This window comes from Oryzias latipes, chromosome 13, assembly GCF_053564925.1.
Source record: "Oryzias latipes strain Hd-rR chromosome 13, Olatipes_Hd-rR_3.1".
Lineage (NCBI taxonomy): Eukaryota > Metazoa > Chordata > Actinopteri > Beloniformes > Adrianichthyidae > Oryzias > Oryzias latipes.
In genome coordinates this window covers 22,896,746-22,922,853 of record NC_136249.1, presented here as the reverse complement: position 1 = coordinate 22,922,853, position 26,108 = coordinate 22,896,746, and the positions used below count along the sequence as shown (strand labels likewise).

General features: G+C 40.9%; 29 non-coding genes across 29 annotated transcripts; all 29 read left to right on the top strand.

Moving 5' to 3' along the window:
* The first annotated feature begins 609 nt into the window (after nt 1-609).
* Nucleotides 610-681, top strand: trnac-gca (transfer RNA cysteine (anticodon GCA)). Its single transcript has one exon. It is a non-coding gene; the product is annotated as a tRNA-Cys (tRNA).
* A 1,418-nt stretch (nt 682-2,099) lies between these two features.
* Nucleotides 2,100-2,171, top strand: trnac-gca (transfer RNA cysteine (anticodon GCA)). The gene has a single exon. It is a non-coding gene; the product is annotated as a tRNA-Cys (tRNA).
* A 690-nt stretch (nt 2,172-2,861) lies between these two features.
* Nucleotides 2,862-2,933, top strand: trnac-gca (transfer RNA cysteine (anticodon GCA)). Its single transcript has one exon. It is a non-coding gene; the product is annotated as a tRNA-Cys (tRNA).
* A 690-nt stretch (nt 2,934-3,623) lies between these two features.
* trnac-gca (transfer RNA cysteine (anticodon GCA)) lies at nt 3,624-3,695 on the top strand. Its single transcript has one exon. It is a non-coding gene; the product is annotated as a tRNA-Cys (tRNA).
* Nucleotides 3,696-5,519: 1,824 nt separating this feature from the next.
* On the top strand, nt 5,520-5,591 carry trnac-gca (transfer RNA cysteine (anticodon GCA)). The gene has a single exon. It is a non-coding gene; the product is annotated as a tRNA-Cys (tRNA).
* A 681-nt stretch (nt 5,592-6,272) lies between these two features.
* trnac-gca (transfer RNA cysteine (anticodon GCA)) lies at nt 6,273-6,344 on the top strand. Its single transcript has one exon. It is a non-coding gene; the product is annotated as a tRNA-Cys (tRNA).
* Nucleotides 6,345-7,034: 690 nt separating this feature from the next.
* On the top strand, nt 7,035-7,106 carry trnac-gca (transfer RNA cysteine (anticodon GCA)). The gene has a single exon. It is a non-coding gene; the product is annotated as a tRNA-Cys (tRNA).
* A 690-nt stretch (nt 7,107-7,796) lies between these two features.
* On the top strand, nt 7,797-7,868 carry trnac-gca (transfer RNA cysteine (anticodon GCA)). Its single transcript has one exon. It is a non-coding gene; the product is annotated as a tRNA-Cys (tRNA).
* Nucleotides 7,869-9,692: 1,824 nt separating this feature from the next.
* On the top strand, nt 9,693-9,764 carry trnac-gca (transfer RNA cysteine (anticodon GCA)). Its single transcript has one exon. It is a non-coding gene; the product is annotated as a tRNA-Cys (tRNA).
* Nucleotides 9,765-10,445: 681 nt separating this feature from the next.
* trnac-gca (transfer RNA cysteine (anticodon GCA)) lies at nt 10,446-10,517 on the top strand. Its single transcript has one exon. It is a non-coding gene; the product is annotated as a tRNA-Cys (tRNA).
* Nucleotides 10,518-11,207: 690 nt separating this feature from the next.
* trnac-gca (transfer RNA cysteine (anticodon GCA)) lies at nt 11,208-11,279 on the top strand. The gene has a single exon. It is a non-coding gene; the product is annotated as a tRNA-Cys (tRNA).
* Nucleotides 11,280-11,969: 690 nt separating this feature from the next.
* On the top strand, nt 11,970-12,041 carry trnac-gca (transfer RNA cysteine (anticodon GCA)). Its single transcript has one exon. It is a non-coding gene; the product is annotated as a tRNA-Cys (tRNA).
* A 1,824-nt stretch (nt 12,042-13,865) lies between these two features.
* trnac-gca (transfer RNA cysteine (anticodon GCA)) lies at nt 13,866-13,937 on the top strand. The gene has a single exon. It is a non-coding gene; the product is annotated as a tRNA-Cys (tRNA).
* Nucleotides 13,938-14,618: 681 nt separating this feature from the next.
* Nucleotides 14,619-14,690, top strand: trnac-gca (transfer RNA cysteine (anticodon GCA)). The gene has a single exon. It is a non-coding gene; the product is annotated as a tRNA-Cys (tRNA).
* Nucleotides 14,691-15,371: 681 nt separating this feature from the next.
* On the top strand, nt 15,372-15,443 carry trnac-gca (transfer RNA cysteine (anticodon GCA)). Its single transcript has one exon. It is a non-coding gene; the product is annotated as a tRNA-Cys (tRNA).
* A 681-nt stretch (nt 15,444-16,124) lies between these two features.
* trnac-gca (transfer RNA cysteine (anticodon GCA)) lies at nt 16,125-16,196 on the top strand. The gene has a single exon. It is a non-coding gene; the product is annotated as a tRNA-Cys (tRNA).
* Nucleotides 16,197-16,877: 681 nt separating this feature from the next.
* trnac-gca (transfer RNA cysteine (anticodon GCA)) lies at nt 16,878-16,949 on the top strand. The gene has a single exon. It is a non-coding gene; the product is annotated as a tRNA-Cys (tRNA).
* Nucleotides 16,950-17,627: 678 nt separating this feature from the next.
* On the top strand, nt 17,628-17,699 carry trnac-gca (transfer RNA cysteine (anticodon GCA)). Its single transcript has one exon. It is a non-coding gene; the product is annotated as a tRNA-Cys (tRNA).
* A 691-nt stretch (nt 17,700-18,390) lies between these two features.
* Nucleotides 18,391-18,462, top strand: trnac-gca (transfer RNA cysteine (anticodon GCA)). Its single transcript has one exon. It is a non-coding gene; the product is annotated as a tRNA-Cys (tRNA).
* Nucleotides 18,463-19,143: 681 nt separating this feature from the next.
* On the top strand, nt 19,144-19,215 carry trnac-gca (transfer RNA cysteine (anticodon GCA)). The gene has a single exon. It is a non-coding gene; the product is annotated as a tRNA-Cys (tRNA).
* A 690-nt stretch (nt 19,216-19,905) lies between these two features.
* On the top strand, nt 19,906-19,977 carry trnac-gca (transfer RNA cysteine (anticodon GCA)). Its single transcript has one exon. It is a non-coding gene; the product is annotated as a tRNA-Cys (tRNA).
* Nucleotides 19,978-20,658: 681 nt separating this feature from the next.
* Nucleotides 20,659-20,730, top strand: trnac-gca (transfer RNA cysteine (anticodon GCA)). The gene has a single exon. It is a non-coding gene; the product is annotated as a tRNA-Cys (tRNA).
* A 681-nt stretch (nt 20,731-21,411) lies between these two features.
* Nucleotides 21,412-21,483, top strand: trnac-gca (transfer RNA cysteine (anticodon GCA)). Its single transcript has one exon. It is a non-coding gene; the product is annotated as a tRNA-Cys (tRNA).
* A 690-nt stretch (nt 21,484-22,173) lies between these two features.
* trnac-gca (transfer RNA cysteine (anticodon GCA)) lies at nt 22,174-22,245 on the top strand. The gene has a single exon. It is a non-coding gene; the product is annotated as a tRNA-Cys (tRNA).
* A 681-nt stretch (nt 22,246-22,926) lies between these two features.
* trnac-gca (transfer RNA cysteine (anticodon GCA)) lies at nt 22,927-22,998 on the top strand. The gene has a single exon. It is a non-coding gene; the product is annotated as a tRNA-Cys (tRNA).
* Nucleotides 22,999-23,679: 681 nt separating this feature from the next.
* trnac-gca (transfer RNA cysteine (anticodon GCA)) lies at nt 23,680-23,751 on the top strand. The gene has a single exon. It is a non-coding gene; the product is annotated as a tRNA-Cys (tRNA).
* Nucleotides 23,752-24,429: 678 nt separating this feature from the next.
* trnac-gca (transfer RNA cysteine (anticodon GCA)) lies at nt 24,430-24,501 on the top strand. Its single transcript has one exon. It is a non-coding gene; the product is annotated as a tRNA-Cys (tRNA).
* A 691-nt stretch (nt 24,502-25,192) lies between these two features.
* trnac-gca (transfer RNA cysteine (anticodon GCA)) lies at nt 25,193-25,264 on the top strand. The gene has a single exon. It is a non-coding gene; the product is annotated as a tRNA-Cys (tRNA).
* Nucleotides 25,265-25,942: 678 nt separating this feature from the next.
* trnac-gca (transfer RNA cysteine (anticodon GCA)) lies at nt 25,943-26,014 on the top strand. The gene has a single exon. It is a non-coding gene; the product is annotated as a tRNA-Cys (tRNA).
* Nucleotides 26,015-26,108: the final 94 nt, after the last annotated feature.

Sequence of the window (26,108 nt, the reverse complement as noted above, 5' to 3'; positions counted from 1 at the left end):
CCACTTCAAAGACTTATTATTAGAACAAGCCACTCCACATTCAGACAAATTCATGTGTACATGTTTGCCACTCAATCTATACATTCGCAATTTCAAATAAAATTTAAAGAAAACAAAGACTACATGTCTTTTTGAATCCCCCAATTTGAAGTGTGGTAGGTTGTCTCAGCCTTTGCAGAAATGCTGCAATAGGCAGGGAGGACCCATTTTCATGAGCATCTTCTATGTTGGGTTCAATCTCAGTGAAAGAGCATTTGACTGCAGGTCAAGCAGTCCCCAGTTCAACACTGGATGCCCCCTCATTGTGAAACGTGAGCATTTCCAGTATCAAATCACAGTTGACGGACTTTCAGACCACTGAACCAATGCACTACATACTTCAAGGAGTTTTTTGAAAGAAAGCCTCTGACCAGTTACATGAATAAGACAAAATCAGGTGTACCCGTTTTCCACTGACAACTTATATTCAAAGATTTGCATAATAATTCAGTTCAACCAAAGACCAGAATTCCTTTTAAATCTACTAACTCGAAGTGACATAGCATGCCCCTAATGTGTAGTACTCCAAGATAGGGGGTGAGGTCCCTTTTTTGGCATAGCTTTTATTGTGGGGGTATAGCTCAGTGGTAGAGCATTTGACTGCAGATCAAGAGGTCCCCAGTTCAACTCTGGGTGCCCCCTGCTCACTTTAAACCTCAGGATTAAAATGCTAACATCTCCATTAAAATTGTAAAATTTCCATGAAAGAAAAAACCACTTCAAAGACCTATTATTAGAACAAGCCACTCCACATTCAGACAAATAAATCAAACACATGTGTACATGTTTGCCATTCAATCTATACATTCGCAATTTCAAATGAAATTTAAAGAAAACAAAGACTACATGTCTTTGTGAATCCCCCAATTTGAAGTGTGTTAGGTTGACTAAGGTTTTGCAGAAATGCTTCAATAGGCAGGGAGGACCCATTTTCAGGAGCATCTTCTATGTTGGGTTCAATCTCAGTGAAAGAGCATTTGACTGCAGGTCAAGCGGTCCCCAGTTCAACACTGGGTGTCCCCTCATTGTGAAACGTGAGCATTTCCAGCATCAAATCACAGTTGACGTAGTTTCAGACCACTGAACCAATGCACTACATACTTTAAGGAGTTTTTTGAAAGAAAGCCTCTGACCAGTTACATGAATAAGACAAAATCAGGTGTACCCGCTTTCCACTGACAACTTATATTCAAAGATTTGCATAATAATTCAGTTCAACCAAAGACCAGAATTCCTTTTAAATCTACTAACTCGAAGTGACATAGCATGCCCCTAATGTGTAGTACAGTGATCCCTTGCTATATCACGGTTTACTTTTCACGGTTTCGCTACTTCACGGATTTGGATTGTGCATTGTGTTCTGCATTCTGATTGGCTAAAAAGTCACTCAGCGAGTAGCTCAAGAATGGGACCCTTTGATGAGCCGTTCATTACAGTTCTCCAACATAATCGATGGGGGCATGTCGGTGTATAAGGATCTTATAGCAAAGAAGAAAAAAGAGCGACAACAACTGCTTATCACTATGTTCCTCTCCCGAACAAACACACCTGCAGCTGCACCGCGGGCTTCAGAAGGAAAAAACGCTGCACAGGATGCAGCGGCTCAGTATGAAGAGCAGTGAAAAAGAAGACCGGTGTCACTATCTGTCCCACTGTACTTTTTTATTTTTTTCATAATCATTTTAAATTTTCCTCCGTTTAATCCACTCGGGTCGCGGTGGGCGGGGCTAATCTCCGCAATTTAAAGCCTTCTGTTCTTATCGATGATTGAAATTATTATTTGACAGCACACTACAGAAGTTATTTGTTGAAAAAACGTTTCTAAAGTACTTTTATTTGTTAAAAAAACAATTGATTTAGCCTGTTAAATGGTTTGTTCTTTCTTTTCAATGTATAATAGTGAATTTCATTGTATAATAATTGTAAAAAAATAAAGGTTTCTACTTCACGGGTTTTGCTTATCACGGGTTCTATTTGGAACGTAACCCCCGCGATAATCAAGGGATCACTGTACTCCAAGATAGGGGGTGAGGTCCCTTTTTTGGCATAGCTTTTTTTGTGGGGGTATAGCTCAGTGGTAGAGCATTTGACTGCAGATCAAGAGGTCCCCAGTTCAACTCTGGGTGCCCCCTGCTCACTTTAAACCTCAGGATGAAAATGCTAACATCTCAATTAAAATTGTAAAATTTCCCTCAATCAATACACCACTTCAAAGACCTATTATTAGAACTAGCCACTCAACAGTCAGACAAATAAATCAAACACATGTGTACATGTTTGCCATTCAATCTATTAATTCGCAATTTCAAATAAAATTTAAAGAAAACAAAGACTACATGTCTTTGTGAATCCCCCAATTTGAAGTGTGGTAGGTTGACTCAGGTTTTGCAGAAATGCTTCAATAGGCAGGGAGGACCCATTTTCAGGAGCATCTTCTATGTTGGGTTCAATCTCAGTGAAAGAGCATTTGACTGCAGGTCAAGCGGTCCCCAGTTCAACACTGGGTGTCCCCTCATTGTGAAACGTGAGCATTTCCAGCATCAAATCACAGTTGACGTATTTTCAGACCACTGAACCAATGCACTACATACTTTAAGGAGTTTTTTGAAAGAAAGCCTCTGACCAGTTACATGAATAAGACAAAATTAGGTGTACCCGCTTTCCACTGACAACTTATATTCAAAGATTTGCATAATAATTCAGTTCAACCAAAGACCAGAATTCCTTTTAAATCTACTAACTCGAAGTGACATAGCATGCCCCTAATGTGTAGTACTCCAAGATAGGGGGTGAGGTCCCTTTTTTGGCATAGCTTTTTTTGTGGGGGTATAGCTCAGTGGTAGAGCATTTGACTGCAGATCAAGAGGTCCCCAGTTCAACTCTGGGTGCCCCCTGCTCACTTTAAACCTCAGGATGAAAATGCTAACATCTCCATTAAAATTGTAAAATTTCCCTCAATCAATACACCACTTCAAAGACCCATTATTAGAACAAGCCACTCCACATTCAGACAAATAAATCAAACACATGTGTACATGTTTGCCATTCAATCTATACATTTGCAATTTCAAATAAAATTTAAAGAAAACAAAGACTACATGTCTTTTTGAATCCCCCAATTTGAAGTGTGGTAGGTTGTCTCAGCCTTTGCAGAAATGCTGCAATAGGCAGGGAGGACCCATTTTCATGAGCATCTTCTATGTTGGGTTCAATCTCAGTGAAAGACCATTTGACTGCAGGTCAAGCAGTCCCCAGTTCAACACTGGATGCCCCCTCATTGTGAAACGTGAGCATTTCCAGTATCAAATCACAGTTGACGGACTTTCAGACCACTGAACCAATGCACTACATACTTCAAGGAGTTTTTTGAAAGAAAGCCTCTGACCAGTTACATGAATAAGACAAAATCAGGTGTACCCGCTTTCCACTGACAACTTATATTCAAAGATTCGCATAATAATTCAGCTCAACCAAAGACCAGAATTCTTTTTAAATCTACTAACTCGAAGTGACATAGAATGCCCCTAATGTGTAGTACTCCGAGATAGGGGGTGAGGTCCCTTTTTAGGCAAAGTCTTTGTTGTGGGGGTATAGCTCAGTGGTAGAGCATTTGACTGCAGATCAAGAGGTCCCCAGTTCAACTCTGGGTGCCCCCTGCTCACTTTAAACCTCAGGATTAAAATGCTAACATCTCCATTAGAATTTTAAAATTTCCCTGAAAGAAAAAAACACTTCAAAGACCCATTATTAGAACAAGCCACTCCACATTCAGACAAATAAATCAAACACATGTGTACATGTTTGCCATTCAATCTATACATTCGCAATTTCAAATAAAATTTAAAGAAAACAAAGACTACATGTCTTTTTGAATCCCCCAATTTGAAGTGTGGTAGGTTGTCTCAGCCTTTGCAGAAATGCTTCAATAGGCAGGGAGGACCCATTTTCATGAGCATCTTCTATGTTGGGTTCAATCTCAGTGAAAGAGCATTTGACTGCAGGTCAAGCAGTCCCCAGTTCAACACTGGATGCCCCCTCATTGTGAAACGTGAGCATTTCCAGTATCAAATCACAGTTGACGGACTTTCAGACCACTGAACCAATGCACTACATACTTCAAGGAGTTTTTTGAAAGAAAGCCTCTGACCAGTTATATGAATAAGACAAAATCAGGTGTACCCGCTTTCCACTGACAACTTATATTCAAAGATTCGCATAATAATTCAGCTCAACCAAAGACCAGAATTCTTTTTAAATCTACTAACTCGAAGTGACATAGCATGCCCCTAATGCAGGGGTCGGGAACCTATGGCTCGCGAGCCATATATGGCTCTTTTGATGGTCACATGTGGCTCGCAGACAAATCTTTAATTATAGTAATTTTTTTTTCATTAGACCAGTCCTTCTCGGGCGCGATGCGATGCCAGAGGCGAGCAGTAGTAGCAGTGCTTAGAGAGAGAAATCTGCGCCAGCGCTATCAGTTACTATTATCTATTATTTCACAGAGTTTGTACCAGCTGGAAACCTGTGAATTGCCGTGCCTAAAACTACGCGCTCCCGTCTCTGAGAAAGAGCGCGCAGATGCGGGGACGGGATGTGTGAGGAAGAAAGCAGAGGGTGGGGGTGAGGGGTTGTGGGGACAGGCAGCAGGTGAATCGCGCAGGGATTGTAAAAACGTAAAACCCGCTTCCCGTCACTCACTGCAGCGTGTGAGTGTGTTTGGCTCCAGGTCTGCAGGTGAGCAGTCTTTGTCACATCTACAGAACATTCAGACCTACGATGACGTTTAAAGTCTCAACGCCTGAACGAAGCAGAAACTCACCACGTATCAACCAGACTAGACCATCAGCAAAACTACCACGAGAAATACTCATCATTTATTAGCAACAGAATAACAATGTTATTAAAAAGAATCCACAGACTTATTGTACTTTAAAAATGTTGAAATTAAATCAAATGCACACATTCATTTGTATATTTAGTTTTAAACAAATTGTCGCGGACTGAGTTGGGTGGCTGTTGGGCCGCGTTAAAAGTTCTGGAGTTCATTGAACGCGTCAAGCAGAGATCTGATTGGCCCTCAGTTCTGTCGCTCAGCCTGTTGTTAGGTAGTTTGGACCAATGGGGTTCAGCTATGGGCCGAATAAGGGAAATGGGAGGGGCTGGAGCGGGAGCAGGGGAATATAAAGTTGGGAGAAGCGCTCTCGTGTCGGCGGGAGAGATTCAGGAGTTGCTGAATTAATTGTACGGCGTTTGTTGCGGTCTACAGTAATCGGAATAAAGAACTTTAAAAGAGGTTAAGTCTCCGTGCCTTAGTGTGGGGAAGGGACACTACATTATTGTATGGCTCTTTCGAAATTACATTTCAAAATATGTGGCATTTGTGGCTCTCTTGGCCAAAAAGGTTCCCGACCCCTGCCCTAATGTGTAGTACTCCGAGGTAGGGAGTGAGGTCCCTTTTTAGGCAAAGGTTTTGTTGTGGGGGTATAGCTCAGTGGTAGAGCATTTGACTGCAGATCAAGAGGTCCCCAGTTCAACTCTGGGTGCCCCCTGCTCACTTTAAACCTCATGATTAAAATGCTAACATCTCCATTAAAATTGTAAAATTTCCCTCAATCAATATACCACTTCAAAGACTTATTATTAGAACAAGCCACTCCACATTCAGACAAATTCATGTGTACATGTTTGCCACTCAATCTATACATTCGCAATTTCAAATAAAATTTAAAGAAAACAAAGACTACATGTCTTTTTGAATCCCCCAATTTGAAGTGTGGTAGGTTGTCTCAGCCTTTGCAGAAATGCTGCAATAGGCAGGGAGGACCCATTTTCATGAGCATCTTCTATGTTGGGTTCAATCTCAGTGAAAGAGCATTTGACTGCAGGTCAAGCAGTCCCCAGTTCAACACTGGATGCCCCCTCATTGTGAAACGTGAGCATTTCCAGTATCAAATCACAGTTGACGGACTTTCAGACCACTGAACCAATGCACTACATACTTCAAGGAGTTTTTTGAAAGAAAGCCTCTGACCAGTTATATGAATAAGACAAAATCAGGTGTACCCGCTTTCCACTGACAACTTATATTCAAAGATTCGCATAATAATTCAGCTCAACCAAAGACCAGAATTCTTTTTAAATCTACTAACTCGAAGTGACATAGCATGCCCCTAATGTGTAGTACTCCGAGATAGGGGGTGAGGTCCCTTTTTAGGCAAAGGTTTTGTTGTGGGGGTATAGCTCAGTGGTAGAGCATTTGAGTGCAGATCAAGAGGTCCCCAGTTCAACTCTGGGTGCCCCCTGCTCACTTTAAACCTCAGGATGAAAATGCTAACATCTCCATTAAAATTGTAAAATTTCCCTGAAAGAAAAAACCACTTCAAAGACCCAATATTAGAACAAGCCACTCCACATTCAGACAAATAAATCAAGCACATGTGTACATGTTTGCCATTCAATCTATACATTTGCAATTTCAAATGAAATTTAAAGAAAACAAAGACTACATGTCTTTGTGAATCCCCCAATTTGAAGTGTGTTAGGTTGACTAAGGTTTTGCAGAAATGCTTCAATAGGCAGGGAGGACCCATTTTCAGGAGCATCTTCTATGTTGGGTTCAATCTCAGTGAAAGAGCATTTGACTGCAGGTCAAGCGGTCCCCAGTTCAACACTGGGTGTCCCCTCATTGTGAAACGTGAGCATTTCCAGCATCAAATCACAGTTGACGTATTTTCAGACCACTGAACCAATGCACTACATACTTTAAGGAGTTTTTTGAAAGAAAGCCTCTGACCAGTTACATGAATAAGACAAAATCAGGTGTACCCGCTTTCCACTGACAACTTATATTCAAAGATTTGCATAATAATTCAGTTCAACCAAAGACCAGAATTCCTTTTAAATCTACTAACTCGAAGTGACATAGCATGCCCCTAATGTGTAGTACTCCAAGATAGGGGGTGAGGTCCCTTTTTTGGCATAGCTTTTTTTGTGGGGGTATAGCTCAGTGGTAGAGCATTTGACTGCAGATCAAGAGGTCCCCAGTTCAACTCTGGGTGCCCCCTGCTCACTTTAAACCTCAGGATGAAAATGCTAACATCTCAATTAAAATTGTAAAATTTCCCTCAATCAATACACCACTTCAAAGACCTATTATTAGAACTAGCCACTCAACAGTCAGACAAATAAATCAAACACATGTGTAAATGTTTGCCATTCAATCTATTAATTCGCAATTTCAAATAAAATTTAAAGAAAACAAAGACTACATGTCTTTGTGAATCCCCCAATTTGAAGTGTGGTAGGTTGACTCAGGTTTTGCAGAAATGCTTCAATAGGCAGGGAGGACCCATTTTCAGGAGCATCTTCTATGTTGGGTTCAATCTCAGTGAAAGAGCATTTGACTGCAGGTCAAGCGGTCCCCAGTTCAACACTGGGTGCCCCCTCATTGTGAAACGTGAGCATTTCCAGCATCAAATCACAGTTGACGTATTTTCAGACCACTGAACCAATGCACTACATACTTTAAGGAGTTTTTTGAAAGAAAGCCTCTGACCAGTTACATGAATAAGACAAAATCAGGTGTACCCGCTTTCCACTGACAACTTATATTCAAAGATTTGCATAATAATTCAGTTCAACCAAAGACAAGAATTCCTTTTAAATCTACTAACTCGAAGTGACATAGCATGCCCCTAATGTGTAGTACTCCAAGATAGGGGGTGAGGTCCCTTTTTTGGCATAGCTTTTTTTGTGGGGGTATAGCTCAGTGGTAGAGCATTTGACTGCAGATCAAGAGGTCCCCAGTTCAACTCTGGGTGCCCCCTGCTCACTTTAAACCTCAGGATGAAAATGCTAACATCTCCATTAAAATTGTAAAATTTCCCTCAATCAATACACCACTTCAAAGACCCATTATTAGAACAAGCCACTCCACATTCAGACAAATAAATCAAACACATGTGTACATGTTTGCCATTCAATCTATACATTCGCAATTTCAAATAAAATTTAAAGAAAACAAAGACTACATGTCTTTTTGAATCCCCCAATTTGAAGTGTGGTAGGTTGTCTCAGCCTTTGCAGAAATGCTGCAATAGGCAGGGAGGACCCATTTTCATGAGCATCTTCTATGTTGGGTTCAATCTCAGTGAAAGAGCATTTGACTGCAGGTCAAGCAGTCCCCAGTTCAACACTGGATGCCCCCTCATTGTGAAACGTGAGCATTTCCAGTATCAAATCACAGTTGACGGACTTTCAGACCACTGAAGCAATGCACTACATACTTCAAGGAGTTTTTTGAAAGAAAGCCTCTGACCAGTTATATGAATAAGACAAAATCAGGTGTACCCGCTTTCCACTGACAACTTATATTCAAAGATTCGCATAATAATTCAGCTCAACCAAAGACCAGAATTCTTTTTAAATCTACTAACTCGAAGTGACATAGCATGCCCCTAATGCAGGGGTCGGGAACCCATGGCTCGCGAGCCATATATGGCTCTTTTGATGGTCACATGTGGCTCGCAGACAAATCTTTAATTATAGTAATTTTTTTTTCATTAGACCAGTCCTTCTCGGGCGCGATGCGATGCCAGAGGCGAGCAGTAGTAGCAGTGCTTAGAGAGAGAAATCTGCGCCAGCGCTATCAGTTACTATTATCTATTATTTCACAGAGTTTGTACCAGCTGGAAACCTGTGAATTGCCGTGCCTAAAACTACGCGCTCCCGTCTCTGAGAAAGAGCGCGCAGATGCGGGGACGGGATGTGTGAGGAAGAAAGCAGAGGGTGGGGGTGAGGGGTTGTGGGGACAGGCAGCAGGTGAATCGCGCAGGGATTGTAAAAACGTAAAACCCGCTTCCCGTCACTCACTGCAGCGTGTGAGTGTGTTTGGCTCCAGGTCTGCAGGTGAGCAGTCTTTGTCACATCTACAGAACATTCAGACCTACGATGACGTTTAAAGTCTCAACGCCTGAACGAAGCAGAAACTCACCACGTATCAACCAGACTAGACCATCAGCAAAACTACCACGAGAAATACTCATCATTTATTAGCAACAGAATAACAATGTTATTAAAAAGAATCCACAGACTTATTGTACTTTAAAAATGTTGAAATTAAATCAAATGCACACATTCATTTGTATATTTAGTTTTAAACAAATTGTCGCGGACTGAGTTGGGTGGCTGTTGGGCCGCGTTAAAAGTTCTGGAGTTCATTGAACGCGTCAAGCAGAGATCTGATTGGCCCTCAGTTCTGTCGCTCAGCCTGTTGTTAGGTAGTTTGGACCAATGGGGTTCAGCTATGGGCCGAATAAGGGAAATGGGAGGGGCTGGAGCGGGAGCAGGGGAATATAAAGTTGGGAGAAGCGCTCTCGTGTCGGCGGGAGAGATTCAGGAGTTGCTGAATTAATTGTACGGCGTTTGTTGCGGTCTACAGTAATCGGAATAAAGAACTTTAAAAGAGGTTAAGTCTCCGTGCCTTAGTGTGGGGAAGGGACACTACATTATTGTATGGCTCTTTCGAAATTACATTTCAAAATATGTGGCATTTGTGGCTCTCTTGGCCAAAAAGGTTCCCGACCCCTGCCCTAATGTGTAGTACTCCGAGGTAGGGAGTGAGGTCCCTTTTTAGGCAAAGGTTTTGTTGTGGGGGTATAGCTCAGTGGTAGAGCATTTGACTGCAGATCAAGAGGTCCCCAGTTCAACTCTGGGTGCCCCCTGCTCACTTTAAACCTCATGATTAAAATGCTAACATCTCCATTAAAATTGTAAAATTTCCCTCAATCAATATACCACTTCAAAGACTTATTATTAGAACAAGCCACTCCACATTCAGACAAATTCATGTGTACATGTTTGCCACTCAATCTATACATTCGCAATTTCAAATAAAATTTAAAGAAAACAAAGACTACATGTCTTTTTGAATCCCCCAATTTGAAGTGTGGTAGGTTGTCTCAGCCTTTGCAGAAATGCTGCAATAGGCAGGGAGGACCCATTTTCATGAGCATCTTCTATGTTGGGTTCAATCTCAGTGAAAGAGCATTTGACTGCAGGTCAAGCAGTCCCCAGTTCAACACTGGATGCCCCCTCATTGTGAAACGTGAGCATTTCCAGTATCAAATCACAGTTGACGGACTTTCAGACCACTGAACCAATGCACTACATACTTCAAGGAGTTTTTTGAAAGAAAGCCTCTGACCAGTTATATGAATAAGACAAAATCAGGTGTACCCGCTTTCCACTGACAACTTATATTCAAAGATTCGCATAATAATTCAGCTCAACCAAAGACCAGAATTCTTTTTAAATCTACTAACTCGAAGTGACATAGCATGCCCCTAATGTGTAGTACTCCGAGATAGGGGGTGAGGTCCCTTTTTAGGCAAAGGTTTTGTTGTGGGGGTATAGCTCAGTGGTAGAGCATTTGAGTGCAGATCAAGAGGTCCCCAGTTCAACTCTGGGTGCCCCCTGCTCACTTTAAACCTCAGGATGAAAATGCTAACATCTCCATTAAAATTGTAAAATTTCCCTGAAAGAAAAAACCACTTCAAAGACCCAATATTAGAACAAGCCACTCCACATTCAGACAAATAAATCAAGCACATGTGTACATGTTTGCCATTCAATCTATACATTTGCAATTTCAAATGAAATTTAAAGAAAACAAAGACTACATGTCTTTGTGAATCCCCCAATTTGAAGTGTGTTAGGTTGACTAAGGTTTTGCAGAAATGCTTCAATAGGCAGGGAGGACCCATTTTCAGGAGCATCTTCTATGTTGGGTTCAATCTCAGTGAAAGAGCATTTGACTGCAGGTCAAGCGGTCCCCAGTTCAACACTGGGTGTCCCCTCATTGTGAAACGTGAGCATTTCCAGCATCAAATCACAGTTGACGTATTTTCAGACCACTGAACCAATGCACTACATACTTTAAGGAGTTTTTTGAAAGAAAGCCTCTGACCAGTTACATGAATAAGACAAAATCAGGTGTACCCGCTTTCCACTGACAACTTATATTCAAAGATTTGCATAATAATTCAGTTCAACCAAAGACCAGAATTCCTTTTAAATCTACTAACTCGAAGTGACATAGCATGCCCCTAATGTGTAGTACTCCAAGATAGGGGGTGAGGTCCCTTTTTTGGCATAGCTTTTTTTGTGGGGGTATAGCTCAGTGGTAGAGCATTTGACTGCAGATCAAGAGGTCCCCAGTTCAACTCTGGGTGCCCCCTGCTCACTTTAAACCTCAGGATGAAAATGCTAACATCTCAATTAAAATTGTAAAATTTCCCTCAATCAATACACCACTTCAAAGACCTATTATTAGAACTAGCCACTCAACAGTCAGACAAATAAATCAAACACATGTGTAAATGTTTGCCATTCAATCTATTAATTCGCAATTTCAAATAAAATTTAAAGAAAACAAAGACTACATGTCTTTGTGAATCCCCCAATTTGAAGTGTGGTAGGTTGACTCAGGTTTTGCAGAAATGCTTCAATAGGCAGGGAGGACCCATTTTCAGGAGCATCTTCTATGTTGGGTTCAATCTCAGTGAAAGAGCATTTGACTGCAGGTCAAGCGGTCCCCAGTTCAACACTGGGTGCCCCCTCATTGTGAAACGTGAGCATTTCCAGCATCAAATCACAGTTGACGTATTTTCAGACCACTGAACCAATGCACTACATACTTTAAGGAGTTTTTTGAAAGAAAGCCTCTGACCAGTTACATGAATAAGACAAAATCAGGTGTACCCGCTTTCCACTGACAACTTATATTCAAAGATTTGCATAATAATTCAGTTCAACCAAAGACAAGAATTCCTTTTAAATCTACTAACTCGAAGTGACATAGCATGCCCCTAATGTGTAGTACTCCAAGATAGGGGGTGAGGTCCCTTTTTTGGCATAGCTTTTTTTGTGGGGGTATAGCTCAGTGGTAGAGCATTTGACTGCAGATCAAGAGGTCCCCAGTTCAACTCTGGGTGCCCCCTGCTCACTTTAAACCTCAGGATGAAAATGCTAACATCTCCATTAAAATTGTAAAATTTCCCTCAATCAATACACCACTTCAAAGACCCATTATTAGAACAAGCCACTCCACATTCAGACAAATAAATCAAACACATGTGTACATGTTTGCCATTCAATCTATACATTCGCAATTTCAAATAAAATTTAAAGAAAACAAAGACTACATGTCTTTTTGAATCCCCCAATTTGAAGTGTGGTAGGTTGTCTCAGCCTTTGCAGAAATGCTGCAATAGGCAGGGAGGACCCATTTTCATGAGCATCTTCTATGTTGGGTTCAATCTCAGTGAAAGAGCATTTGACTGCAGGTCAAGCAGTCCCCAGTTCAACACTGGATGCCCCCTCATTGTGAAACGTGAGCATTTCCAGTATCAAATCACAGTTGACGGACTTTCAGACCACTGAAGCAATGCACTACATACTTCAAGGAGTTTTTTGAAAGAAAGCCTCTGACCAGTTATATGAATAAGACAAAATCAGGTGTACCCGCTTTCCACTGACAACTTATATTCAAAGATTCGCATAATAATTCAGCTCAACCAAAGACCAGAATTCTTTTTAAATCTACTAACTCGAAGTGACATAGCATGCCCCTAATGCAGGGGTCGGGAACCCATGGCTCGCGAGCCATATATGGCTCTTTTGATGGTCACATGTGGCTCGCAGACAAATCTTTAATTATAGTAATTTTTTTTTCATTAGACCAGTCCTTCTCGGGCGCGATGCGATGCCAGAGGCGAGCAGTAGTAGCAGTGCTTAGAGAGAGAAATCTGCGCCAGCGCTATCAGTTACTATTATCTATTATTTCACAGAGTTTGTACCAGCTGGAAACCTGTGAATTGCCGTGCCTAAAACTACGCGCTCCCGTCTCTGAGAAAGAGCGCGCAGATGCGGGGACGGGATGTGTGAGGAAGAAAGCAGAGGGTGGGGGTGAGGGGTTGTGGGGACAGGCAGCAGGTGAATCGCGCAGGGATTGTAAAAACGTAAAACCCGCTTCCCGTCACTCACTGCAGCGTGTGAGTGTGTTTGGCTCCAGGTCTGCAGGTGAGCAGTCTTTGTCACATCTACAGAACATTCAGACCTACGATGACGTTTAAAGTCTCAACGCCTGAACGAAGCAGAAACTCACCACGTATCAACCAGACTAGACCATCAGCAAAACTACCACGAGAAATACTCATCATTTATTAGCAACAGAATAACAATGTTATTAAAAAGAATCCACAGACTTATTGTACTTTAAAAATGTTGAAATTAAATCAAATGCACACATTCATTTGTATATTTAGTTTTAAACAAATTGTCGCGGACTGAGTTGGGTGGCTGTTGGGCCGCGTTAAAAGTTCTGGAGTTCATTGAACGCGTCAAGCAGAGATCTGATTGGCCCTCAGTTCTGTCGCTCAGCCTGTTGTTAGGTAGTTTGGACCAATGGGGTTCAGCTATGGGCCGAATAAGGGAAATGGGAGGGGCTGGAGCGGGAGCAGGGGAATATAAAGTTGGGAGAAGCGCTCTCGTGTCGGCGGGAGAGATTCAGGAGTTGCTGAATTAATTGTACGGCGTTTGTTGCGGTCTACAGTAATCGGAATAAAGAACTTTAAAAGAGGTTAAGTCTCCGTGCCTTAGTGTGGGGAAGGGACACTACATTATTGTATGGCTCTTTCGAAATTACATTTCAAAATATGTGGCATTTGTGGCTCTCTTGGCCAAAAAGGTTCCCGACCCCTGCCCTAATGTGTAGTACTCCGAGGTAGGGAGTGAGGTCCCTTTTTAGGCAAAGGTTTTGTTGTGGGGGTATAGCTCAGTGGTAGAGCATTTGACTGCAGATCAAGAGGTCCCCAGTTCAACTCTGGGTGCCCCCTGCTCACTTTAAACCTCATGATTAAAATGCTAACATCTCCATTAAAATTGTAAAATTTCCCTCAATCAATATACCACTTCAAAGACTTATTATTAGAACAAGCCACTCCACATTCAGACAAATTCATGTGTACATGTTTGCCACTCAATCTATACATTCGCAATTTCAAATAAAATTTAAAGAAAACAAAGACTACATGTCTTTTTGAATCCCCCAATTTGAAGTGTGGTAGGTTGTCTCAGCCTTTGCAGAAATGCTGCAATAGGCAGGGAGGACCCATTTTCATGAGCATCTTCTATGTTGGGTTCAATCTCAGTGAAAGAGCATTTGACTGCAGGTCAAGCAGTCCCCAGTTCAACACTGGATGCCCCCTCATTGTGAAACGTGAGCATTTCCAGTATCAAATCACAGTTGACGGACTTTCAGACCACTGAACCAATGCACTACATACTTCAAGGAGTTTTTTGAAAGAAAGCCTCTGACCAGTTATATGAATAAGACAAAATCAGGTGTACCCGCTTTCCACTGACAACTTATATTCAAAGATTCGCATAATAATTCAGCTCAACCAAAGACCAGAATTCTTTTTAAATCTACTAACTCGAAGTGACATAGCATGCCCCTAATGTGTAGTACTCCGAGATAGGGGGTGAGGTCCCTTTTTAGGCAAAGGTTTTGTTGTGGGGGTATAGCTCAGTGGTAGAGCATTTGAGTGCAGATCAAGAGGTCCCCAGTTCAACTCTGGGTGCCCCCTGCTCACTTTAAACCTCAGGATTAAAATGCTAACATCTCCATTAAAATTGTAAAATTTCCCTCAATCAATATACCACTTCAAAGACTTATTATTAGAACAAGCCACTCCACATTCAGACAAATTCATGTGTACATGTTTGCCACTCAATCTATACATTCGCAATTTCAAATAAAATTTAAAGAAAACAAAGACTACATGTCTTTTTGAATCCCCCAATTTGAAGTGTGGTAGGTTGTCTCAGCCTTTGCAGAAATGCTGCAATAGGCAGGGAGGACCCATTTTCATGAGCATCTTCTATGTTGGGTTCAATCTCAGTGAAAGAGCATTTGACTGCAGGTCATGCAGTCCCCAGTTCAACACTGGATGCCCCCTCATTGTGAAACGTGAGCATTTCCAGTATCAAATCACAGTTGACGTATTTTCAGACCACTGAACCAATGCACTACATACTTCAAGGAGTTTTTTGAAAGAAAGCCTCTGACCAGTTACATGAATATGACAAAATCAGGTGTACCCGCTTTCCACTGACAATTTATATTAAAAGATTCGCATAATAATTCAGCTCAACCAAAGACCAGAATTCTTTTTAAATCTACTAACTCGAAGTGACATAGCATGCCCCTAAAGTGTAGTACTCCGAGATAGGGGGTGAGGTCCCTTTTTAGGCAAAGGTTTTGTTGTGGGGGTATAGCTCAGTGGTAGAGCATTTGACTGCAGATCAAGAGGTCCCCAGTTCAACTCTGGGTGCCCCCTGCTCACTTTAAACCTCAGGATTAAAATGCTAACATCTCCATTAAAATTGTAAAATTTCCCTCAATCAATATACCACTTCAAAGACTTATTATTAGAACAAGCCACTCCACATTCAGACAAATTCATGTGTACATGTTTGCCACTCAATCTATACATTCGCAATTTCAAATAAAATTTAAAGAAAACAAAGACTACATGTCTTTTTGAATCCCCCAATTTGAAGTGTGGTAGGTTGTCTCAGCCTTTGCAGAAATGCTGCAATAGGCAGGGAGGACCCATTTTCATGAGCATCTTCTATGTTGGGTTCAATCTCAGTGAAAGAGCATTTGACTGCAGGTCAAGCAGTCCCCAGTTCAACACTGGATGCCCCCTCATTGTGAAACGTGAGCATTTCCAGTATCAAATCACAGTTGACGTATTTTCAGACCACTGAACCAATGCACTACATACTTCAAGGAGTTTTTTGAAAGAAAGCCTCTGACCAGTTACATGAATAAGACAAAATCAGGTGTACCCGCTTTCCACTGACAACTTATATTAAAAGATTCGCATAATAATTCAGCTCAACCAAAGACCAGAATTCTTTTTAAATCTACTAACTCGAAGTGACATAGCATGCCCCTAAAGTGTAGTACTCCGAGATAGGGGGTGAGGTCCCTTTTTAGGCAAAGTTTTTTTTGTGGGGGTATAGCTCAGTGGTAGAGCATTTGAGTGCAGATCAAGAGGTCCCCAGTTCAACTCTGGGTGCCCCCTGCTTACTTTAAACCTCAGGATTAAAATGCTAACATCTCCATTTAAATTGTAAAATTTCCCTCAATCAATATACCACTTCAAAGACTTATTATTAGAACAAGCCACTCCACATTCAGACAAATTCATGTGTACATGTTTGCCATTCAATCTATACATTTGCAATTTCAAATAAAATTTAAAGAAAACAAAGACTACATGTCTTTTTGAATCCCCCAATTTGAAGTGTGGTAGGTTGTCTCAGCCTTTGCAGAAATGCTTCAATAGGCAGGGACGACCCATTTTCATGAGCATCTTCTATGTTGGGTTCAATCTCAGTGAAAGAGCATTTGACTGCAGGTCAAGCAGTCCCCAGTTCAACACTGGATGCCCCCTCATTGTGAAACGTGAGCATTTCCAGTATCAAATCACAGTTGACGGACTTTCAGACCACTGAACCAATGCACTACATACTTCAAGGAGTTTTTTGAAAGAAAGCCTCTGACCAGTTATATGAATAAGACAAAATCAGGTGTACCCGCTTTCCACTGACAACTTATATTCAAAGATTCGCATAATAATTCAGCTCAACCAAAGACCAGAATTCTTTTTAAATCTACTAACTCGAAGTGACATAGCATGCCCCTAATGTGTAGTACTCCGAGATAGGGGGTGAGGTCCCTTTTTAGGCAAAGGTTTTGTTGTGGGGGTATAGCTCAGTGGTAGAGCATTTGACTGCAGATCAAGAGGTCCCCAGTTCAACTCTGGGTTCCCCCTGCTCACTTTAAACCTCAGGATTAAAATGCTAACATCTCCATTAAAATTGTAAAATTTCCCTGAAAGAAAAATCCACTTCAGAGACCCATTATTAGAACAAGCCACTCAACATTCAGACAAATAAATCAAATACATGTGTACATGTTTGACATTCAATCTATACATTCGCAATTTAAAGAAAACAAAGACTACATGTCTTTTTGAATCCCCCAATTTGTAGTGTGGTAGGTTGTCTCAGCCTTTGCAGAAATGCTGCAATAGGCAGGGAGGACCCATTTTCATGAGCATCTTCTATGTTGGGTTCAATCTCAGTGAAAGAGCATTTGACTGCAGGTCAAGCAGTCCCCAGTTCAACACTGGATGCCCCCTCATTGTGAAACGTGAGCATTTCCAGTATCAAATCATAGTTGACGGACTTTCAGACCACTGAACCAATGCACTACATACTTCAAGGAGTTTTTTGAAAGAAAGCCTCTGACCAGTTATATGAATAAGACAAAATCAGGTGTACCCGCTTTCCACTGACAACTTATATTCAAAGATTCGCATAATAATTCAGCTCAACCAAAGACCAGAATTCTTTTTAAATCTACTAACTCGAAGTGACATAGCATGCCCCTAATGTGTAGTACTCCGAGATAGGGGGTGAGGTCCCTATTTTGGCATAGCTTTTGTTGTGGGGGTATAGCTCAGTGGTAGAGCATTTGACTGCAGCTCAAGAGGTCCCCAGTTCAACTCTGGGTGCCCCCTGCTCACTTTAAACCTCAGGATTAAAATGCTAACATCTACATTAAAATTGTAAAATTTCCCTGAAAGAAAAAACCCACTTCAAAGACTTATTATTAGAACAAGCCACTCCACAATCAGACAAATAAATCAAACACATGTGTACATGTTTGCCATTCAATCTATACATTCGCAATTTCAAATAAAATTTAAAGAAAACAAAGACTACATGTCTTTTTGAATCCCCCAATTTGAAGTATGGTAGGTTGTCTCAGCCTTTGCAGAAATTCTGCAATAGGCAGGGACGACCCATTTTCATGAGCATCTTCTATGTTGGGTTCAATCTCAGTGAAAGAGCATTTGACTGCAGGTCAAGCAGTCCCCAGTTCAACACTGGATGCCCCCTCATTGTGAAACGTAAGCATTTCCAGTATCAAATCACAGTTGACGGACTTTCAGACCACTGAACCAATGCACTACATACTTCAAGGAGTTTTTTGAAAGAAAGCCTCTGACCAGTTATATGAATAAGACAAAATCAGGTGTACCCGCTTTCCACTGACAACTTATATTCAAAGATTCGCATAATAATTCAGCTCAACCAAAGACCAGAATTCTTTTTAAATCTACTAACTCGAAGTGACATAGCATGCCCCTAATGTGTAGTACTCCGAGATAGGGGGTGAGGTCCCTTTTTAGGCAAAGGTTTTGTTGTGGGGGTATAGCTCAGTGGTAGAGCATTTGAGTGCAGATCAAGAGGTCCCCAGTTCAACTCTGGGTGCCCCCTGCTCACTTTAAACCTCAGGATTAAAATGCTAACATCTCCATTAAAATTGTAAAATTTCCCTCAATCAATATACCACTTCAAAGACTTATTATTAGAACAAGCCACTCCACATTCAGACAAATTCATGTGTACATGTTTGCCACTCAATCTATACATTCGCAATTTCAAATAAAATTTAAAGAAAACAAAGACTACATGTCTTTTTGAATCCCCCAATTTGAAGTGTGGTAGGTTGTCTCAGCCTTTGCAGAAATGCTGCAATAGGCAGGGAGGACCCATTTTCATGAGCATCTTCTATGTTGGGTTCAATCTCAGTGAAAGAGCATTTGACTGCAGGTCAAGCAGTCCCCAGTTCAACACTGGATGCCCCCTCATTGTGAAACGTGAGCATTTTCAGTATCAAATCACAGTTGACGTATTTTCAGACCACTGAACCAATGCACTACATACTTCAAGGAGTTTTTTGAAAGAAAGCCTCTGACCAGTTACATGAATATGACAAAATCAGGTGTACCCGCTTTCCACTGACAATTTATATTAAAAGATTCGCATAATAATTCAGCTCAACCAAAGACCAGAATTCTTTTTAAATCTACTAACTCGAAGTGACATAGCATGCCCCTAAAGTGTAGTACTCCGAGATAGGGGGTGAGGTCCCTTTTTAGGCAAAGGTTTTTTTGTGGGGGTATAGCTCAGTGGTAGAGCATTTGACTGCAGATCAAGAGGTCCCCAGTTCAACTCTGGGTGCCCCCTGCTCACTTTAAACCTCAGGATTAAAATGCTAACATCTCCATTAAAATTGTAAAATTTCCCTGAAAGAAAAAACCACTTCAAAGACCCATTATTAGAACAAGCCACTCCACATTCAGACAAATAAATCAAACACATGTGTACATGTTTGCCATTCAATCTATACATTCAAAATTTCAAATAAAATTTAAAGAAAACAAAGACTACATGTCTTTTTGAATCCCCCAATTTGAAGTGTGGTAGGTTGTCTCAGCCTTTGCAGAAATGCTGCAATAGGCAGGGAGGACCCATTTTCATGAGCATCTTCTATGTTGGGTTCAATCTCAGTGAAAGAGCATTTGACTGCAGGTCAAGCAGTCCCCAGTTCAACACTGGATGCCCCATCATTGTGAAACGTGAGCATTTCCAGTATCAAATCACAGTTGACGTATTTTCAGAGCACTGAACCAATGCACTACATACTTCAAGGAGTTTTTTGAAAGAAAGCCTCTGACCAGTTATATGAATAAGACAAAATCAGGTGTACCCGCTTTCCACTGACAACTTATATTCAAAGATTTGCATAATAATTCAGCTCAACCAAAGACCAGAATTCTTTTTAAATCTACTAACTCGAAGTGACATAGCATGCCCCTAAAGTGTAGTACTCCGAGATAGGGGGTGAGGTCCCTTTTTAGGCAAAGGTTTTGTTGTGGTGGTATAGCTCAGTGGTAGAGCATTTGACTGCAGATCAAGAGGTCCCCAGTTCAACTCTGGGTGCCCCCTGCTCACTTTAAACCTCAGGATTAAAATGCTAACATCTCCATTAAAATTGTAAAATTTCCCTCAATCAATATACCACTTCAAAGACTTATTATTAGAACAAGCCACTCCACATTCAGACAAATTCATGTGTACATGTTTGCCACTCAATCTATACATTCGCAATTTCAAATAAAATTTAAAGAAAACAAAGACTACATGTCTTTTTGAATCCCCCAATTTGAAGTGTGGTAGGTTGTCTCAGCCTTTGCAGAAATGCTGCAATAGGCAGGGAGGACCCATTTTCATGAGCATCTTCTATGTTGGGTTCAATCTCAGTGAAAGAGCATTTGACTGCAGGTCAAGCAGTCCCCAGTTCAACACTGGATGCCCCCTCATTGTGAAACGTGAGCATTTCCAGTATCAAATCACAGTTGACGTATTTTCAGACCACTGAACCAATGCACTACATACTTCAAGGAGTTTTTTGAAAGAAAGCCTCTGACCAGTTACATGAATAAGACAAAATCAGGTGTACCCGCTTTCCACTGACAACTTATATTAAAAGATTCGCATAATAATTCAGCTCAACCAAAGACCAGAATTCTTTTTAAATCTTCTAACTCGAAGTGACATAGCATGCCCCTAAAGTGTAGTACTCCGAGATAGGGGGTGAGGTCCCTTTTTAGGCAAAGTTTTTTTTGTGGGGGTATAGCTCAGTGGTAGAGCATTTGAGTGCAGATCAAGAGGTCCCCAGTTCAACTCTGGGTGCCCCCTGCTCACTTTAAACCTCAGGATTAAAATGCTAACATCTCCATTAAAATTGTAAAATTTCCCTCAATCAATATACCACTTCAAAGACTTATTATTAGAACAAGCCACTCCACATTCAGACAAATTCATGTGTACATGTTTGCCACTCAATCTATACATTCGCAATTTCAAATAAAATTTAAAGAAAACAAAGACTACATGTCTTTTTTAATCCCCCAATTTGAAGTTTGGTAGGTTGTCTCAGCCTTTGCAGAAATGCTGCAATAGGCAGGGAGGACCCATTTTCATGAGCATCTTCTATGTTGGGTTCAATCTCAGTGAAAGAGCATTTGACTGCAGGTCAAGCAGTCCCCAGTTCAACACTGGATGCCCCCTCATTGTGAAACGTAAGCATTTCCAGTATCAAATCACAGTTGACGGACTTTCAGACCACTGAACCAATGCACTACATACTTCAAGGAGTTTTTTGAAAGAAAGCCTCTGACCAGTTATATGAATAAGACAAAATCAGGTGTACCCGCTTTCCACTGACAACTTATATTCAAAGATTCGCATAATAATTCAGCTCAACCAAAGACCAGAATTCTTTTTAAATCTACTAACTCGAAGTGACATAGCATGCCCCTAATGTGTAGTACTCCGAGATAGGGGGTGAGGTCCCTTTTTAGGCAAAGGTTTTGTTGTGGGGGTATAGCTCAGTGGTAGAGCATTTGACTGCAGATCAAGAGGTCCCCAGTTCAACTCTGGGTGCCCCCTGCTCACTTTAAACCTCAGGATTAAAATGCTAACATCTCCATTAAAATTGTAAAATTTCCCTGAAAGAAAAAAACACTTCAAAGACCCATTATTAGAACAAGCCACTCCACATTCAGACAAATAAATCAAACACATGTGTACATGTTTGCCATTCAATCTATACATTCGCAATTTCAAATAAAATTTAAAGAAAACAAAGACTACATGTCTTTTTGAATCCCCCAATTTGAAGTGTGGTAGGTTGTCTCAGCCTTTGCAGAAATGCTGCAATAGGCAGGGAGGACCCATTTTCATGAGCATCTTCTATGTTGGGTTCAATCTCAGTGAAAGAGCATTTGACTGCAGGTCAAGCAGTCCCCAGTTCAACACTGGATGCCCCATCATTGTGAAACGTGAGCATTTCCAGTATCAAATCACAGTTGACGTATTTTCAGAGCACTGAACCAATGCACTACATACTTCAAGGAGTTTTTTGAAAGAAAGCCTCTGACCAGTTATATGAATAAGACAAAATCAGGTGTACCCACTTTCCACTGACAACTTATATTCAAAGATTTGCATAATAATTCAGCTCAACCAAAGACCAGAATTCTTTTTAAATCTACTAACTCGAAGTGACATAGCATGCCCCTAAAGTGTAGTACTCCGAGATAGGGGGTGAGGTCCCTTTTTAGGCAAAGGTTTTGTTGTGGTGGTATAGCTCAGTGGTAGAGCATTTGACTGCAGATCAAGAGGTCCCCAGTTCAACTCTGGGTGCCCCCTGCTCACTTTAAACCTCAGGATTAAAATGCTAACATCTCCATTAAAATTGTAAAATTTCCCTCAATCAATATACCACTTCAAAGACTTATTATTAGAACAAGCCACTCCACATTCAGACAAATTCATGTGTACATGTTTGCCACTCAATCTATACATTCGCAATTTCAAATAAAATTTAAAGAAAACAAAGACTACATGTCTTTTTGAATCCCCCAATTTGAAGTGTGGTAGGTTGTCTCAGCCTTTGCAGAAATGCTGCAATAGGCAGGGAGGACCCATTTTCATGAGCATCCTCTATGTTGGGTTCAATCTCAGTGAAAGAGCATTTGACTGCAGGTTAAGCAGTCCCCAGTTCAACACTGGATGCCCCCTCATTGTGAAACGTGAGCATTTCCAGTATCAAATCACAGTTGACGTATTTTCAGACCACTGAACCAATGCACTACATACTTCAAGGAGTTTTTTGAAAGAAAGCCTCTGACCAGTTACATGAATAAGACAAAATCAGGTGTACCCGCTTTCCACTGACAACTTATATTAAAAGATTCGCATAATAATTCAGCTCAACCAAAGACCAGAATTCTTTTTAAATCTACTAACTCGAAGTGACATAGCATGCCCCTAAAGTGTAGTACTCCGAGATAGGGGGTGAGGTCCCTTTTTAGGCAAAGTTTTTTTTGTGGGGGTATAGCTCAGTGGTAGAGCATTTGAGTGCAGATCAAGAGGTCCCCAGTTCAACTCTGGGTGCCCCCTGCTCACTTTAAACCTCAGGATTAAAATGCTAACATCTCCATTAAAATTGTAAAATTTCCCTCAATCAATATACCACTTCAAAGACTTATTATTAGAACAAGCCACTCCACATTCAGACAAATTCATGTGTACATGTTTGCCACTCAATCTATACATTCGCAATTTCAAATAAAATTTAAAGAAAACAAAGACTACATGTCTTTTTTAATCCCCCAATTTGAAGTTTGGTAGGTTGTCTCAGCCTTTGCAGAAATTCTGCAATAGGCAGGGAGGACCCATTTTCATGAGCATCTTCTATGTTGGGTTCAATCTCAGTGAAAGAGCATTTGACTGCAGGTCAAGCAGTCCCCAGTTCAACACTGGATGCCCCCTCATTGTGAAACGTAAGCATTTCCAGTATCAAATCACAGTTGACGGACTTTCAGACCACTGAACCAATGCACTACATACTTCAAGGAGTTTTTTGAAAGAAAGCCTCTGACCAGTTATATGAATAAGACAAAATCAGGTGTACCCGCTTTCCACTGACAACTTATATTCAAAGATTCGCATAATAATTCAGCTCAACCAAAGACCAGAATTCTTTTTAAATCTACTAACTCGAAGTGACATAGCATGCCCCTAATGTGTAGTACTCCGAGATAGGGGGTGAGGTCACTTTTTAGGCAAAGGTTTTGTTGTGGGGGTATAGCTCAGTGGTAGAGCATTTGACTGCAGATCAAGAGGTCCCCAGTTCAACTCTGGGTGCCCCCTGCTCACTTTAAACCTCAGGATTAAAATGCTAACATCTCCATTAAAATTGTAAAATTTCCCTGAAAGAAAAATCCACTTCAAAGACCCATTATTAGAACAAGCCACTCCACATTCAGACAAATAAATCAAATACATGTGTACATGTTTGCCATTCAATCTATACATTTGCAATTTAAAGAAAACAAAGATTACATGTCTTTTTGAATCCCCCAATTTGAAGTGTGGTAGGTTGTCTCAGCCTTTGCAGAAATGCTGCAATAGGCAGGGAGGACCCATTTTCATGAGCATCTTCTATGTTGGGTTCAATCTCAGTGAAAGAGCATTTGACTGCAGGTCAAGCAGTCCCCAGTTCAACACTGGATGCCCCCTCATTGTGAAACGTGAGCATTTCCAGTATCAAATCATAGTTGACGGACTTTCAGACCACTGAACCAATGCACTACATACTTCAAGGAGTTTTTTGAAAGAAAGCCTCTGACCAGTTATATGAATAAGACAAAATCAGGTGTACCCGCTTTCCACTGACAACTTATATTCAAAGATTCGCATAATAATTCAGCTCAACCAAAGACCAGAATTCTTTTTAAATCTACTAACTCGAAGTGACATAGCATGCCCCTAATGTGTAGTACTCCGAGATAGGGGGTGAGGTCCCTATTTTGGCATAGCCTTTGTTGTGGGGGTATAGCTCAGTGGTAGAGCATTTGACTGCAGCTCAAGAGGTCCCCAGTTCAACTCTGGGTGCCCCCTGCTCACTTTAAACCTCAGGATTAAAATACTAACATCTCCATTAAAATTGTAAAATTTCCCTGAAAGAAAAAACCCACTTCAAAGACCCATTATTAGAACAAGCCACTCCACAATCGAACAAATAAATCAAACACATGTGTACATGTTTGCCATTCAATCTATACATTCGCAATTTCAAATAAAATTTAAAGAAAACAAAGACTACATGTCTTTTTGAATCCCCCAATTTGAAGTGTGGTAGGTTGTCTCAGCCTTTGCAGAAATGCTGCAATAGGCAGGGAGGACCCATTTTCATGAGCATCTTCTATGTTGGGTTCAATCTCAGTGAAAGAGCATTTGACTGCAGGTCAAGCAGTCCCCAGTTCAACACTGGATGCCCCCTCATTGTGAAACGTGAGCATTTCCAGTATCAAATCACAGTTGACGTATTTTCAGACCACTGAACCAATGCACTACATACTTCAAGGAGTTTTTTGAAAGAAAGCCTCTGACCAGTTACATGAATAAGACAAAATCAGGTGTACCCGCTTTCCACTGACAACTTATATTCAAAGATTCGCATAATAATTCAGCTCAACCAAAGACCAGAATTCTTTTTAAATCTACTAACTCGAAGTGACATAGCATGCCCCTAATGTGTAGTACTCCGAGATAGGGGGTGAGGTCTCTTTTTAGGCAAAGGTTTTGTTGTGGGGGTATAGCTCAGTGGTAGAGCATTTGACTGCAGATCAAGAGGTCCCCAGTTCAACTCTGGGTGCCCCCTGCTCACTTTAAACCTCAGGATTAAAATGCTAACATCTCCATTAAAATTGTAAAATTTCCCTGAAAGAAAAAACCACTTCAAAGACCCATTATTAGAACAAGCCACTCCACATTCAGACAAATAAATCAAACACATGTGTACATGTTTGCCATTCAATCTATACATTCGTAATTTAAAGAAAACAAAGACTACATGTCTTTTTGAATCCCCCAATTTGAAGTGTGGTAGGTTGTCTCAGCCTTTGCAGAAATGCTGCAATAGGCAGGGAGGACCCATTTTCATGAGCATCTTCTATGTTGGGTTCAATCTCAGTGAAAGAGCATTTGACTGCAGGTCAAGCAGTCCCCAGTTCAACACTGGATGCCCCCTCATTGTGAAACGTGAGCATTTCCAGTATCAAATCACAGTTGACGGACTTTCAGACCACTGAACCAATGCACTACATACCTCAAGGAGTTTTTTGAAAGAAAGCCTCTGACCAGTTATATGAATAAGACAAAATCAGGTGTACCCGCTTTCCACTGACAACTTATATTCAAAGATTCGCATAATAATTCAGCTCAACCAAAGACCAGAATTCTTTTTAAATCTACTAACTCGAAGTGACATAGCATGCCCCTAATGTGTAGTACTCCGAGATAGGGGGTGAGGTCTCTTTTTAGGCAAAGGTTTTGTTGTGGGGGTATAGCTCAGTGGTAGAGCATTTGACTGCAGATCAAGCAGTCCCCAGTTCAACTCTGGGTGCCCCCTGCTCACTTTAAACCTCAGGATTAAAATGCTAACATCTCCATTAAAATTGTAAAAATTTCCCTGAAAGAAAAAACCACTTCAAAGACCCATTATT